Consider the following 18,056-nt stretch of genomic DNA (forward strand, 5'->3'; position numbering starts at 1 on the left):
CTGGTGGCAGCAAGAAAAAACTAAAAGAACGTCTCCCGGATTCAAGGGGGATTAACGACTTCACAACAGTGATGTGTTTTATCAAAGACTGTTTCTTTTGTCATATTCTATCACTTTAATATTCACTCATTTTGCTTGCGAGGTGTTAGCTAGCTGAGTGATTGCAGATGAACGTATATACCGGTACAAGCAATATGCAACACAATTTAAGATAGTGCATACAAACGTTTTCTGGGCACAACAGCATGAACTCACTGGAAAACACACTTGAAATACAGTTTTAGATGCAAGTGTATAAAAACGGTTCCTGGCCTCAACAACATCAACTCACTTCTTGGTAAACATATATGAAACACAACTTTAAATAAGAGTGTATAAAAACTTTTCCTGGGCACAACAGCATCAGATCATCTCTTGGTACACAAATATGAAACACAACTTAAGATGCGAGTGAATAAAATGTTGCCTAGGCACAACACCATCAACACACTTACTGGTAAACACATATGAAACACAACTTTAGATGGGAGTGCATTAAAACGTTTCCTGGCCACAACAGCATAATCTCACTTCTTGGTACACACATACTAACGGCAGCACTGGCCAAAGATCCGATCGTCTGTGGAATAGAACCCTTGATTCATTCATTTGTGAGGCTTAGCATACAGCTATATCACTGCCACCCCCTCCGCTCTACTTCAGATATGTAAAACTGGCTCCGATTGCTAATTTTCATTCCAATCAAATTCTTTTCATAATTCAAAATATTGTTTCTTCTAATTTCCATCTGCTTCAAAACAGTGTTCACCAAAGAGAGTCAGAACTCGGTAATTACACTGGTTTTCAAAAAAAAAAAAAAAAAAAAAAAATCTGAGGCAAGCATATGAATAGGTGTTTTTGACTAATTTTGATGTGCTTAATTCAAATTTCTAAACAGTTTTGCTCTATCACCTCTAGTTTTTTTGCTTTCACATATACCTTTTTTTTTTTTTATTATAATGCATATATTTATAATATTATGATTTTATTTCATACGGTATATTAAAATGGCATATTACAGAACGAAACAAAACAGACACAGAACACTGACAGAACTAAATATTACCATTACTTGGATATAAGCATATATACACACCATAGTACTACAGACAGTCAGAAGTGTGTTTTTTTGGACGATCTGGTGTACTTTGCCTCCGGGATGTCGCGCAGGAGCATCCAGCAGAAGTCCCCCATCATGCTGGGGTTCCACTTCTCTTGGTAGTTGCTCTCCATCTTAGTAATATCTTGATGGAACCTTTCCCCATGTTCGTCACTTACTGCTCCAAGGTTCTGGGGGAAGTTGAGGTGGGAGTGGAGAAAGTGAATCTTGAGAGACATTCGGCACCCCATATCCTGATAAGCCTGCAACAACCTCTCGACACGCCCTTGGTAATCTAGTGCCCGTGTATTACCAAGGAAGCCATGGCAGACTGCCTTAGATGCATCACATGCTCTCAATTCCTTCAAGGTAAGCTTCCCCTCGAATACCTCATCCTTCAGCACCTCCCGAATCTGAGGTCCGATGAAAATGCCCTCCTTGAGCCTAGCAGAACTGAGAGCTGGGAACAGAGTGCACAGGTGTTGGAAGGCAGCGTCATCCTTGTCCATGGCCTTCTTGAAATTCTTCATAAGGCCAAGCTTGATATGAAGAGGGGGGAAGAAGCATCTTGGTCATGTCCACCAGAGAATTTTCTTGGGCACTGTGTTTCCCAGGCACGAAAGTGCTCCTAGACCCCCAGTCCTTCTGCGTGTAGTACTTGACGTGTTTGAGCTTGTTGTGGCGCGCTTTTTAAACCAAGTTCCAAGAAAATAGGACGGTAAATGGATTTTTGACGAATATTTTGAGTCTAGGCCTTTATGTATACAAGTACATGTATACATGTATATCTCAAAAACTAAAGGTGATGAGTGAAAACGGATTTCGAATCTGAAATCAGCACCCCAAAATTAGGTTAGAACACCTAATTTCATGCTTGCCTCAAATTTTTTGTAAACCAGTGTTATTTGTGTCACACTTCTTTACTTTCACATTTATCTACTTTCACGATTCACAGACTTTATTTCTCTGAATTTCACACCGTCTAATCCCATGCTTGTCATCTGCTTCGAAACACTGAACACCAAGACGGTCGTACCTGCGTAACTGGCCCCTTAGGAATTTTAGGCTAGGAGAAACTCAAAATATCAACATTGATAAACTTCGTAGTATCGCCATAAATCGTGTTTGAAACAGACAAATTTAATATAATGTGAAAATAGCTTTGGCATAATATCAAGTACTTGCTGAACAAAGTTAAGCTTTGATTTAGCCATAAGTACGGAAAATAATGGGCAATTTCTTGAACACTGAACAGATGAAAGGTGTTCGATATCGTACTTCCTAATTAGGGCAAAATGGAAACATAACATAGTTTAGCACGTAAGCAATATAATATGTAAGCTATTATCACACGATATTTTTTTTTTACAATAAAAACTGTTTTTGCTAATGCTACCAATATTATAAATGTCGATATTATCAATTTCCTTATATCTCAAAACTTACAAGTGACTAGTTACAATGCCCGTAACCCCTTGTTATCAGGGACTTATTCCTCACTATAGTCCAGCTACTCGTAGATGCTTTTCTTCTGCTCAGGAGAGAATATAAGAATTGAGAAGCTGAATATAGTCTTCATTAACCCCTTCCATACAAGAGATCAATCCTAGGTTTGTAAAAAATCGACTGGACGTACCAAGGAAAAACGAAATGCATATCACCTGGTAGCTGCGAAAATAACATCTGGGAAAAACATTCTCAAGAGTTAATATTGTCTCTAACCACGTCGCAACGAGATATACCCCCTGAGCCGAGTAAAACCACCCACATCTTCGCTCAGACTACAATAAAACACCGTCCAATTTACAATATTTACAATCTGGCCTTTGGTTCTTTCTTCTTTGCATTAAAATATTCATTTTTAGGTACGAACAGGCTGGGCTAAAGGAGAACAATGCCCAAAGACCTCAAGGTTGGCCTGGGAACCGAACCCGGAGCCTCTCAGAAGCGAGCCAAGTGCGTTTCCGATTACACCACGGACGCCACCCCCGTGCTGAAGTGGATGAGTCCTCTGTGGGTGAGTCTCTCGCCCATAATATTCAAATTGAGTGCGCCTGGGTGTATGCCAAGCCCCTAGTTCTTGATGGTCATTTATAGAACACCTGTAATTACCTCCGCCACCGAAGTCGGAGGAGATTATGTTGTCACTCCTGTTTGTCTGTCTGTATGTCTGTCCGTCCACAATATATGTCAAAAAGTTATAGATGGATTATAGTGAAATTTTGTGGATGTGTGGGTCACAGGTTAAGGAAGAGTTTATTAAATTTTGATGGTGAACGGAGTTAGAGTCCCTGTCCAAGATTCTTTTTTTCTACATCTCAGAAAGTCACTCATGGCTTTCAGTAAATTTTGTGGATCTGTGGATGATGGGCTAAGGATGAGTTTGTGAAATTTTGGTTGTGATCTGAGTTGTCTGGTATAGGAGCTGGAGGAGGTATGCGCTGTGTGTGTGTGCTTGATCTTGTTAAATATCACTGGCCTGCATCCCACATTACACTGCGCAGTCGACAACGATGCAGAAAGGTCAGACATCTATCGTTATTGCATGGTTCAGAATTTGTCGTCAAAAACTGGTGGTTCTCGGTGTTAATAATAGGGTTCTGTCTCCCATGATGACCTAAACGATTTTTTAGTGAACTAAATGCTTGCTCAGGCTACAAAGTTGAAAGTATCGACATGGATCACTTTCATAAAACTAAGAAAGACTGCGTTAAAAAAAGAATAATATTGCATGAAAATTGCTTTGATATTACATTTCCTTTTGTTAAATTAAATACATAAATCGTTACAACTTGGCTTTAGTGATTTTCTCAGTAATTTGTTTATAACTGATTTAACTTCGAAAATCCTGTGGTATATTTGAATTTATTACGAATTATTATTATTATTATTGTGTGCTCCAATCGGACTGAATTGGTACAGCATTATATCCAAGGGGTGGTTGGGGTTTATTGCTCATGCTTGGCTCACGTCATGCTACTCAGGGATGAGTGAGGCTGGTCATTCTCATCTTAAATGCCAGGATCAACTTGCCTAGCCCCGGTATCCTACGGTCCTCATGGGCAACACAGGATTAGATGATGACAGTGATGATGATGATGATGATGATTATTATTATTTTTATTACTGTTATGATGATGATGATGATTATTGTTATTGTTATTATTATTATTATCAGATTATTATATTAAGGGAGAAAAATCATGATGTGGAGACTTTTTTTTTTTTTCCTTTGTCACTACAAATGGTGCCCTGAACTAAATCGTCTGAAGGCAAGAAGATTATATATATATATATATATATATATATATATATATATATATATATATATATATATATATATATATATATATTTATATATATATATATATATATATATATATATACATACATATATATATATATATATATATATATATATATATATATATATATATATATATATATATATATATATATATATATATGCCAGTGGGGTGAAGTGGTTCAAATGATGCAACGAAATTTAAATGCCTGTGGGGTGGAGTCAGTAATTCAGGGGCTTGAATAGTGAGTGGATGAGAGTGTGGCCCGTTTAATTCGATATATTTTTGGCTAGTTTTCTCGTTTTTTTTTTTTTTTTTTTTTTTTTTTTTTTTTTTTGGTTGCGGTCTGGATCCTACCTCACCCTATCCATTGGTGACAAGAGAGGTCTGGTTGATGATGATCTAGAATTAGATGATGATGATGATGATGATGATGATGATGATGATGATGATGATGATGATGGTGGTAATATGATGATAATGATGATGATGATCATTGTGATGATGATAATGATGATGATCATTGTGATGATGATGATGATGATGATGATGATGATGGTGGTGGTTAAGATGAAGATGATGATGAAGATGATCATGATCATGATGATGAAGTATAACTATTTGGCACAAGCAAAGGAAAATACATTAAGAAAACTATGATATTGTTTTGATGGAATGAAAAAGACAAATGGTAAATAATTCACATTTTTAAACATAGTTGTATTAAAACAGTTTAGTTGAAGCTAGATTAACTGAGATACATAATTAGCTTTCTTTGTTTACTTATTTATTTGCATTCTGATGTAAACACACTAGACTAAGTTCGTCTGCTTGGTGGTCCTGGTTCGAGTACTGTGGAATTTCTTTCGTGTGCCTGTGGGTGGGCTCGTATGAATTCCTTGCAGTTGAAAGTCTTCTCAACACCAAGAAGAACCAAGAGTACTGTGGGAAGTGTGAGAACGCATTAAAGATTATCAGTACAGGTGGAGGAAATTTGCTTCAGTGGTTACTGTGACATCACTGGCAAAGGATGCACTAAGGTAACTCCACATTTTGACGAGAAGTGATGTGGTCACTGATAAGATGTGTAGGCAGGTAAGGTCACCGTGCCTGGCTGGTGGCAGTGCATCGCACCGTTTCTACCGGTACATCTGAAGAGGAGGAAGACAGGGATGTTTGGGAAGATGCATACCAGCGAGTACCACCCTCGGACAATGGAGGAGCTTGGAGCCTTATTAGGAGAGGTCAACACCCCTCCCAATTCTCGCATCGTAAATTTTTAAGTGGCAGTGGTGAGTGTCCCTAATGCTGGCAAGAATACTTTCATCAACACACTGCTTAACTGAAGGGTGGTGAGTGTGTTATCCAAGGTACACACAACCCGGATGAATGATAGGGCGGGGCTCAACGATGGCAACACGCAGGTGGTCTTCCTTGATACTCCCGGCCTCGTCACACCTGAGATCATTAAATACGGGTTGAAACGGAATCTGCTAAAGGAGCCTGTCACGGGGTTTTTATAATATCACGGTAATTGTGAAATAAATGGTTAAATGTTATTTAAATTGATAATAATATTCAATAATATTGAAGAGCAGGGACAATGATTGTCTTACTAAATCAAACAACGATTACTTTACGCTGGCCTGCTTCGCACGATTCTCTCAGAACGAGAATTTACAAACTTTCTCAACAGTACACAGCAGAGACTAATTACTCACAATTGCTGAATTAGTACTGTTAGCCTCTGGAGAAAGTTACTTCACCCCTGACAATAAATAACTAATACTAATAATAATATCAGGTCCTTGCTGATGCATTAACTCCTAGGTGGCACAACGGATTTTAAGTTAATACAAGACTGGTCTAAGTACCAGTTATGAATAGTAAAACGTCTATGCAAGCTAGGAGCTATGTGGGAAATAAGTTTAATTACGGAGAAATGAAACAAGAGTTTACTTTACATTAAGCTCAAGGAAAAGAAGTTAAATTTATTAATTACAAAAAATAAATTTAACGTTACATTTCAAATCAAATCAATGAGACGCACTCACTCACTTGCACAGAAGCTAAATACTTACGCCTAGGAAAAACACCTTAATTAAACTCTTAAACTAGGATTACAAAAAGGAAATACCGGTCGATGAATGCTATGTATCACCCGGGGTGGGAGGACTGGATTAACTGTCTCAGTGGAGCTTGGGTGCTAGTGACCTCTCACACTTCTTGGAGCACAGGACCTTCCTCCGTCACAACAAACACTCGACTGAATAAGTCGTGGGAACAAAAGGGAGCAGTGGCCGCATTTTCTAACGGTCAGAGGCAAGCAGAGACGAACAATAAAGAACAATAGTATCGCTCAGTACAGCACTTAATGACGTGCATTAAATCGGTCACTTTTGAAAACAGTGACGAATGTTTTGAAAAGTGTACCCCGAAATGGAGGGAGAAACGGTTAGCTGAGCGATATGCAGTGAGTTTTCCACTAATAGTTCGTGGCTTCTCACAAAAGGGAAATGTCGCGGATTGATTCGTGACATTACGCCCTTACAAAGTTAAATTTTTTCCTTATGGGAAAAAATTTGTGGATATATATATATATATATATGTACACATCCTAAGTCATTCGCACAAGATTCACACTGTGGTGTGTGTGCTATCCTGCTACAGGAGAAAGTCGCAGTCGCCAGTGAGCAAAAAAACCTCGTATTTACGTTAATAGAAGCAAGCTTGAGGGAAAAACTCCGTGACGACGGTGAAAATCCTGTACTCAGGTCAAACTGAGCGAAAAGTCGCTACATTTACACTGACAACTAATTGTTGTGTAGTGTGATGTATGTAATACACGGTGTAGGTGTGACAGTTGTAGTGTAACTGTACCTACGTGTAAAATGACACAGCAAATAATAATATGGCGACGATGAAGGCAGAGGAGAAGAGGCGGCAGCGTGCGGCAGACGATCAGCTGGTCCGCACAGCAAAACTTCTACACCCATTGCTGAACCTGCAAAACCAATTAAGGTGGAGCATCAAAAGTGTCAATGAGACAAAATTCTTATTACGTTACAATTACTCTCTCTGCCTAGCAATCAGTACATGCTACGAAAAGTACACTCGAGGTCGCCATTAATTTTAGCACACGATTAGTGTCAGCAAGTTGAGAATCCTTGTGCAAACTCGGGTCTTCCATAGCCTCGAACTGCACACGGGTCCTCAACCTGTGCCTTAACCTAAAGTTCTTATATTAATATCGGGAAGCTGAGAATCCTTGTGCAAACTTGGGTCTTCCATAGCCTCAAGTCGCCTCTGCGGAATTCTCACTTCCCCCTTAACCTACAGTACAATACTTATATTAGTAACGGGAAGCTGAGAATCCTTGTGCAAACTTGGGTCTTCCATAGCCTCAAGTCGCCTCTCAACTTCCCCCTTAACTTACGGTACATAATATGTATGTACAGGCCTGGACATAATGTGTCCTGTGGGGCCAATGGGCGAGACGTCAGGTCTGCACCCACTTCACCACTACCCTGTCTCTCAACTGTCTCAGAGATTATGGGTGTGATTACAAATGGCACAGGAAGGGCATGTCCCTGATTAGTGGTGATACTTTGGCACACACTACAGGAACGGACAAAACTATCTATGTCTCGTCCCATCCCTGGCCAGAAAAAGTCAGCTCGGATACGGCCCTGGGTCTTCCTTTTGCCCACGTGACCTCCTGAGGCTGAACAATGATCCCATTGTAACACTGCTAGTCGGTGCTTGGCGGGAACGACAAACTGCAGTCGAACCTCGCCCTCGGGTGTTCGTGACTCACCGTAGAGCCGTCCTTGTTTATGAAGGAACTTGGCTCGACCTCCCCGTGAACACTTAATCACTCGACCCTTTTGTTTGTTCCGCACGGCAGCAAGTGTCGGGTCAGAATGTTGTTCTTGCACAACAAGTTGACCACACATCAGATCTTGCGGCGATTCAATGATCACTGGGGTGACACAGTCTAGAGCCTCAGTCATGGCTCGTGTTACCGCAGCAGCCGAAATCTGAGTAGCGTCATCATCGGAGCAACTATCCTTGGCTCCTTGAATATTGCCTACTATAAAGTCAAATAGAGGCTCTGGCATGACAACTGCAAGTGTCGTACCAGTATAAAATGGAGATGCCACCTGGATACATGCCTCAGGGAACAATCTCACTGATCCATCAATAAGCTTTGCATGGATCTGTCGACCTGTATACTGCTCAGGCCGAACTAAACTCTGCTTAACAGAGCAACCTGAGGAACCATTGTCTCTCAGGACCTTCACAGGAATGTCTCCCACAAACCCTGGCTGAACAAGGAAGGTACTGTCACCTGTGGGAGGGCCTGTGGAGGAAGCAGATAGCCACTCATGAGGCTGCTGAACTGATGTGGCAAACATTGTGCCTTGAGGGTTATATTGGGAAGATGGAACATTGGCCATCTGTGGAGGGGGGTTCACTGTCACTGTGGGACTAGTGAACTGTGGGGAAGTACCCATACTGGTAGGGACGTGACCACCATGCTGCTGCTGAGGAATGAAGGCTGCATTCGCTTCCTGCCTCTTTTGAGCTGGTGGTGAAAAACTTTGTCCCGACGGTCGGTTGCGTGGCTGATACTGCTGCTGGTTAGGGTACTTGTTGTACCTCTTCCACTCAGGTTTCTGAGTGTTTTGCCCCTGGTCCTTCCACTGCGGTTTTGGACCTTGACCATTACTCTGAGAATGGCCTTGGTGCTGGGATTCAGTCTGAGACGGCTTCCCAGACTTGTCAGGTTTTCTGTTCCAGGTGTTTTGCTGCTTGCGAGTTTGATACCCGTATGCAGTAAAGAATGCGTCAGCCTTCTCTGCCATTTGGCTGGCATCTTTCACCTGGCAGATCTTAAACTGTGCTATGAGCTCAGCAGGCCACGACCTCTCTAGCTGTGTACGCAGCATAAGGTCAATTATCCCCTCACGCGTGGAAGGAGTTTCATCTTTCTCCATCCACTCATTTAAGTAAGCTGTGAGACGATCAAGGAACTGAACAGCTGTCTCCTTGTCTTGGAGACGAGCTCGCATGAACTGAACTTTGGCATCGTCTACTGTGAGACCATACACCTTAATGAGTGCAGCTTTCATCATCTCATTTGTGAGATTGTCTCCACGAATTCTGTGGAGAATATCGAGGGCAGGGCCCTCAAATAGGCTAAGAAACTGAAGCCGCTTAGCTGCCTCATCCAGTTGATACATGTCTGCCATGTCCTCAAAACGAGCCATGTACGGCTCGATTCGCTCGCTTTCCTTGTATGAAGGAAGCTTGATGCGTGGGGTCGCCAGGACATGTGCAGGGAGAACGCTCGTGGAGCTTGGACCAACTGCACCAGACGTGTCTGAAGCCAAGGAATCTCGCTTGAGCTTCAGCACTTCAAGTTCATGTTTCTCGCGTGCTTCTCGCTCGGCACGTTCGTGTTCTCGTTCTTTGTCTCGCTGTTCACGCTCGTATTCGCGCTGTTCTCGCTCTTGTACTAGCTCGTGTTCGCGCTGTTGTCGCTCGTATTCGCGCTGTTCTCGCTCGTATTCGCGCTGTTCTCGCTCACGTTCACGAGCATCTTTCTCACGTTCTTGCTCGTAATTAAACCGTGAGAGAACGTAACTCTGTATTTTCTCTGGGTCAGTGAGACCCATATCTTTGGCTTCCTGTACATAAGCACTGGCTGCCATGGCGCCAATTTATTAAGCAAACAAAACTGAGCACTGACTGCTTCGCAAACGAATGCTAATAACACAAATAAAGAATACAGACACAAGCTAGTGGTGACCAGTCTTATCTAGTTAACTGGCAAAGATAAATAAAAAATGTAAATGACTGGGAAGACTCAATAATAAACACAATGGGTACGCCGACTTCCCAGGAGCGAATAAAATCGTCTGGCGTTACCAAGAATAAACTAGAGTTAAGTACTCTATTGATTAATAAAGCACAAATTCACTTGCTAAATCAACGGTAAACACCAGTAAACTTGTGCCTATAAACTTTAATTATAAATACCTAAATATGAATGAGTGAGCACTATCTCGTGAATAGCTTTAGAGCTAGGAGTTAATATCCTGCAATGAGGTCGCCAATTGTCACGGGGTTTTTATAATATCACGGTAATTTTGAAATAAATGGTTAAATGTTATTTAAATTGATAATAATATTCAATAATATTGAAGAGCAGGGACAATGATTGTCTTACTAAATCAAACAACGATTACTTTACGCTGGCCTGCTTCGCACGATTCTCTCAGAACGAGAATTTACAAACTTTCTCAACAGTACACAGCAGAGACTAATTACTCACAATTGCTGAATTAGTACTGTTAGCCTCTGGAGAAAGTTACTTCACCCCTGACAATAAATAACTAATACTAATAATAATATCAGGTCCTTGCTGATGCATTAACTCCTAGGTGGCACAACGGATTTTAAGTTAATACAAGACTGGTCTAAGTACCAGTTATGAATAGTAAAACGTCTATGCAAGCTAGGAGCTATGTGGGAAATAAGCTTAATTACGGAGAAATGAAACAAGAGTTTACTTTACATTAAGCTCAAGGAAAAGAACTGTTAAATTTATTAATTACAAAAAATAAATTTAACGTTACATTTCAAATCAAATCAATGAGACGCACTCACTCACTCGCACAAAAGCTAAATACTTACACCTAGGAAAAACACCTTAATTAAACTCTTAAACTAGGATTACAAAAAGGAAATACCGGTCGATGAATGCTATGTATCACCCGGGGTGGGAGGACTGGATTAACTGTCTCAGTGGAGCTTGGGTGCTAGCGACCTCTCACACTTCTTGGAGCACAGGACCTTCCTCCGTCACAACAAACACTCGACTGAATAAGTCGTGGGAACAAAAGGGAGCAGTGGCCGCATTTTCTAACGGTCAGAGGCAAGCAGAGACGAACAATAAAGAACAATAGTATCGCTCAGTACAGCACTTAATGACGTGCATTAAATCGGTCACTTTTGAAAACAGTGACGAATGTTTTGAAAAGTGTACCCCGAAATGGAGGGAGAAACGGTTAGCTGAGCGATATGCAGTGAGTTTTCCACTAATAGTTCGTGGCTTCTCACAAAAGGGAAATGTCGCGGATTGATTCGTGACAGAGCCCAAGTTGTCCCTGCAAGAGTCTGACATGGTGGCCAGTATATATGACGCCTCAAACCACTTCACACGCAGCTACCTCCACCCCAGAGTGATTCGTCTCCTTACAATCTATCCATTCATACCCAGCATCCTCCTGCTTAATAAAGATGACAAGACGAAGTCTACGCAAACTTGTTAGACATAACACGAAATTTAACTGAAGGCATGGTTGAAGGAAAGAAATCTCACAAACTAAAAAAATTGAAAAGTTAAATAAAGAATCACTACCTAGAAAAGCACTATTGTTGGACCAGAAAATGGAACGAAACAATATGTTTGTAAATATTCATCATAGTTTGGCGGAGAATGCTGGGTGTGAAGACAGAATTGGAGAAATGGAGAACTGGGAAACTGACATTAGAAAAAGTGCCACCGATAACATGACAGGAGAGGGTGACATTGGGTTGAGTGATGTTGTTAACGAAATGAGAGATGCTGGAGTGAGTGGGGACAGCACATGTGATATCAGTACAAGGGACTGTGTTGCCAACAAGGGTGCATTGTTGGAGAGACAAACACCATTAATGGAGCAGAAATTGCAGGGTAGCTTGGCAAATCGAAAGTCGTGGTCGGGATTCCGTGAAGTGTTCATGATTTCAGCCTTGGGTGGCTTGGGGGTGGATGATGTTCGAGATTTTCTCCTGTCCTCAGCTTGCCCTGGACCCTGGATCTTCAACCGAAAGGTAGTTACAGATCAGAACCCTCAGCAGTTTGCCCTGATAACAGTACGAGAGAAGTTCCTGGATGTTTTCGCAAAAGAGATGCCTTACACCCTTTACTATTCCATTGAGTACTGGGACCTCCCACCGTCAAAGGTGGTGAACTTGGTGGTGCCTGTGGGGTGCAGGAAGCGAGGATTGCAGCGGCTGGTGATAGGGGATGGTTCTGTGGGGTGAGTGGCCAGGGAGGCAGAGCAGGAGCTACGCAACACCTTCAGAATAAAAGTTAGGCTCCGCATCAATGTTGGGTACCCCATGCTCAAGACGACCAAGGCCTATTAGTAATAAGCCAGAAAGTACTCACATTACCCACATTATGAGGCACGGGTTTCTTCCAAAATACTGTAAGTCCCTGTTGTGTCACCTGTTATATACAGTATATATAATCCTTTTTGTTATTGGGTCCACCGTGAATTGCGGAATTAAATGATGGTATAGCCATGAATTTCACTGGATGTACTGCTGATTAGTTCTGCTACTTTTTTTTTTGCTTAAAATTTTCTCTCTCCCCCTACCTGACCCAAGTTGTGAGGTGGGAAAAAGAGGCAGGGCGTTGACGATGATTACCCAATAAAGCTGATATGCCATTTTCTTCCAACTGGCACGAACAGTTGCTTGGAAGAGTTGTGGTATCTTGGAACACAACCCTTACTTAACGTAAGGACTGCTTATATCAACATTTGGTACTGTAAATTGGTGGAAATGAAATTAGTTTTAAAGGTAGCAATAGAGTTCCAGTAAATTATTATTCTGTAATTTAGTGTACTGTGAACCTAACAACAAAACAGCATGTCATAAAAGGTGAAATATCAAGACTTGTATTTTTTTTTTTTTTTTTTTTTTTAAGGATTATGTGGTGGATGGGGGCGCCCATCTTCCACTCACTCAATGTACAGTAGGGTTGCCTTATGGTCTCTACACTGAGTGACATGCCAAATGGTTTCCTGTACCCAGGAAACCACATACAACGGTGGGTGGTAACCATATAACCGGGGTTTTTGGGCGGGTTAAGTGTCCCTCAAATTCCCCAATCTAAAATCAAGTGTTTATGAGAGCCTCGGAGGGTTCAATGCCTGCCCAGGACCCAAGCCATATGGGCAGATTCGCATGGTCATGTGGAATGTGAGAGTTGTGAATGAGGGGACCAAGAGGGTGGAAGTTGTGAATGTGTTCAAGAGTGTGAGATATGGCAATGTGTGAAACAAAGATAAAAGGGTGTAAAGTGGGGGAGTGGGAGAGTGTGAAATGTGTAAGATCGGGCATGAATGGGCGAGGAAGATGCAAGGAAGGAGTTGCTCTGCTGATGAGTGAGGTGTGCCACAGTGGAATGAGAGATTACAAATGTGTCAGCTCGAGATGAATGTATGTCAAGTTCAAGTTTGAGAAGGTGAAAGTGGCTGTAATTGTAGCGTATGCACCGTGTGATGACAGGAGTGAGAGAGAGAGAGAGAGAGAGAGAGAGAGAGAGAGAGAGATTGCAATGAGCTGGATGGAGCAGTGAGAGAAATACCCAGGAGCTACAAAGTGATCGCAATGGGCGATGTGAATGGAAGAGTAGGCACTGGTCCGGAGGATGACATAATGAGTTGTAATGGAGTACCAGAAGAAAATGATAATGGGAAGCGACTGAAGGATATGTGTTAGGAAAGAAGGTTGTGCATTTGTAACTCGTATTTCAAACAAAGATGCACATAAATATGCATGGTATAGAGGGAACGGGGATCGTGTTGAAAGGAGCCTGATTGATTACGTGCTCGTAGAGAGGTCTATGCTGGGAATGATTGCTGATACAAGGGCCGTGAGAGAACGATGTGGAGATCTGTCAGATCATATGATTGTGGTATGCTAGAGGAAAGAGAGGAGCAGTCAGGGAGACAGACTGAAAGTTGAGAAGCTGAGGATCAAAGAAATGGCAGATGAATCCAGGACCAAAATAGGGGAGGAGTTAGAATCAGTGAATTTGAATGAAATGGATTTGGACAGCCTGTGGAATGCATATAGGGATTCCTTAGTTAGGAATGTTAAAACGGTGTGTGGTGTGGCAAGAGTAACAACAAAGAAGAAGGTACGGCATGGTGGGACGAAGAGGTTAAGAAAACAGTGGGGGAAAAGAACATGAAGTGGCTGGAGCGGTTCCAGGACAGGGGTTCAACTGAATATACTGAGAGCAAGAAGCACGTAAAGAGACTAGTGAATAGAAAAAAGGAGGAGGTATATGATAATCTAGGAAGAAAAAGGAATGCAAATTACTCTGAAAATAAGAAGTTATTCTGGAAAGAGGTGCGGAAATGTAGAAGTGACAGCGGAAAGAAATGTGAATGTGTGAAGGATGTAAGTGGTAGATTATTAACCTATGGAGATGAAGTAAGGGCCAGATGAAAAGAATCTTTTGAAAGCCTGATGAATGGGAATAAAGGGAGCAGGGCCTCTGTAAACATGATTGGTTTTAAGGGTGTGCAGATAAGGAATGCAGTGCCAGGAAACGTGACACTCGCACAGGTAAAGAATGCTGTGAAGCGGCTGCAAAATGGGAAAGCAGCTGGAGTTAATGAGGTGTATGCAGAGATGATTAAGTCTAATGGAGAGAGCGGAATGAAATGCTTGTTGAAGATATGTATGAAGGTATGGATGAGTGAAACTGTGCCAGCAAAGTGGAAAAAGGCTGTGATTGTACCCATGTACAAAAATAAAGGTGAGCGAGGTGAATGCAAGAATTATCGTGGCATTAGTTTACTCAGTGTGGTAGGGAAGGTATATGGAAGAATTATTATTGAGAAAGATATCCTAGTGAGTGATGAACAGGGTGGTTTTAAGAGCGGCAGAGGATGTGTGGATCAAATATTTGCAGTAAAACAGACAGTGGAGAAGGCTTGTGAGAAAGACCATAAAGTGTTTATGGCATTCATGGATCTGGAAAAAGCATACGAGAAAGTAGACAGAGAAGGAATGTGGAAAGTTTTGCGCATGTACGATGTAGATGGTGAGCTGCTAGGTGCCGTCAAAAGTTTTTATGATGGTAGTGAAGCATGTGTGAGGGTAAATGGGCGTCTAAGTGAATGGTTCACGATCGGTGTGGGCGTGCAACAGGGTTGTGTGATGTCCCCATGGTTGTTCAATATATATATGGATGGGGTGATAAAAGAAGTAACAATACGAGGAATAGAGAGACGGATGGCGTTGGTAATGAATGGTTATGGATGGAATATCTCAAATTTGTTGTATGCTGATGATGCAGTGCTACTTGCAAATACCGGACAAGAACTTGGTAGACTAATCTAGCGCAGAGTTTTGCTGATGTCTGTGAGCATCGTGCCTTGAGAGTAAATGTAGAAAAGAGTGAAGTGATGGTTACTGAGAGTGAAGGTAACTCCCAGTGTGATGCGACAGTGGATGGAGAGAGACTGGAACTGGTGAGAGAGTTCAAATACCTGGGTACAGTGACAGGAAAGAGAGGAATATGTGCAAAAGAAGTGGAAAGTAGAGTGATACAAGGAAAGAATGTAGCTGGTGCTACGAATGCCTTGATATGAAACAGAGGCTTGAGTGTAGCAGCAGCACGAGGCTTACATGAAGGAGTGTTAGTGCCAACTTTAACATATGGGTGTGACTCTATGATGCGGCATGAAAATGAAAATTCAAGAGTGAGAGTAGTGGAGATGGGACTGCTGAGGAATGTATGTGGAGTACAGAGACTGGTAGGATACGAAATAATGTGATTCGTGAAAGATGTGGAGTGGGGAAGTCTGTAGACACCAGAATCGAAGAGAGTGTACCTAGATAGTGTGGTCATGTGGAAGAATGGATAACAATAGAGTGGTGAAAAGAGTATATCTGAGCGCATATGAAGGAGGGAGGAGGCGAGGTAGGCCAAAGATGGAGGGATATGGTGGATGAGTGTGTGAGGAAGAGGTATGGAAGTCGGTGAAGCTAGGGGACTCACAAGAGATTGAGCTGGCTGGATGAATATTGTGAGAAGTGCATGATCAGGGATTTGGCACCGCTTTTTAACGTGACAGCGACGGGATTGACTCTACTGGATACGTTTATGTGAAGCTACTGAATGTAGTGAATGTTTTTGGCGTATCACATAGAGCCAGGAATGATGAGTGAATGGAAGCGTGGCCCATTGGACTGGGTAAAGTTGGGCTGTCTGGACGTTGCTGCTCCTCACCCTGCCCTAGGATGGGAAAGGAGGCCCAGATGATGATGATGATGCATTTTGAAAGTTGAGATGCTGCAAATTTTTGTGTTGCTGTTTTGATTTCTCTTATTTTAGCTTCTGACTCCTACATCACAATATACTTTAAGTGGGAATTAGGGCTAGGGTGGTGATGATGATGATGATGATAATGAAACAGTTTATGCCTCTGAGTCTATACAAACATGTAAATTATAAACAGGGAATGATGATGATGATGATGATGATGATGATAATGAAACAGTTCATGCCTCTGAGTCTATACTAACATGTAAACTGCAAACAGGGAATGATGATGATGATGATGATGATGATGATAGTAAACAGGGAATGATGATGATGATGGTGGTGATGATAATAGTAAACAGGGAACGACGATGATGATGACTGTAAACATGGAATGATGATGATGATGATGATAACTGTAAACAAAAAATGATGATGATGATGATGATGATGATGATGACTGTAAGCAAGGAATGATGATGATGATGATGACGATGATGATGACGATGATGATGATGATGATGAAACAGTTGATGCCTCCAAATCCATATTAATGTGTAAATTGTAAATAGGGAATGGACAACCCCGCCTTCGACTCGACGGAGCTGAAGGACGGACTGGGGAATGGTTTGGGAGAAAATCAGCAACAGAGCCACAAGCCTGACAACGATGCAGCTCAGCCACCCAGTATCCCCGCTATGGTTAGTGTTTTTTTTTTTTTTCTCTCTCTCTCTCTCTCACACACACACACACACACACACACACACACACACACACACACACACACACACACACACACACACACACACACACACACACACACACACACTGCACAACTCCTAAACCCCTTCTCTATAAGGTAAGAATGAGTCTCCTTGGTTACAAAAAATCCGTTTGCCTTCACCTCACAGAACCAAGGCCATTCCCGTAACTTTAATCCTGTACTTAGTCTTGGTTACGCAAAATTCAGTAAGTCTTTTATGAGCTAGGAATGAGTCTCCTTGGGTCTATAGCTGTTTTACTGCCTTGGGCCAGATTATCGTCCTTTTGCGGCTTCACACAGCAGCTTGGCAGAGAATGACAACGCCTCGGGTCTGCATCCTTTCCATAGCGCTTCTGTGACTAGCATTATATTTTAGCGTTAATCTATTGGTACAACTCAGTATTGTATATAGAATAACAGTTTTAAGCCAGGTTAGAGTAAAAGGAGTATTGTCACATCGATTCTCCAGTCTGACCACACATAGCCACCAACCAAGGCAGAGGGGCTTGGGATTAGAGTGCACGCGTTAAACAAGATGCCGTTTGCTGAGAGAGAGAGAGAGAGAGAGAGAGAGAGAGAGAGAGAGAGAGAGAGAGAGAGAGAGAGAGAGAGAGAGAGAGAGAGAGAGAGAGAGCAGTAGCCCCCAAAGCTGGCAATTCCCAAGGTTGTAATTTTTTCTATAAGCAAATTAATTACACCCGAATTAGTATATGGCGTAATTGGCCT

General features: G+C 41.9%; 1 pseudogene; it reads left to right on the plus strand.

Annotated features, from left to right (window-relative positions):
- The first annotated feature begins 3,032 nt into the window (after positions 1–3,032).
- LOC145408981 (GTPase Era, mitochondrial-like) lies at positions 3,033–18,049 on the plus strand (annotated as a pseudogene).
- The last annotated feature ends 7 nt before the right edge of the window (positions 18,050–18,056 follow it).

Source organism: Coenobita brevimanus, chromosome 79 (assembly GCF_032717465.1).
Source record: "Coenobita brevimanus isolate Jiangsu-jjx chromosome 79, ASM3271746v2, whole genome shotgun sequence".
NCBI lineage: Eukaryota > Metazoa > Arthropoda > Malacostraca > Decapoda > Coenobitidae > Coenobita > Coenobita brevimanus.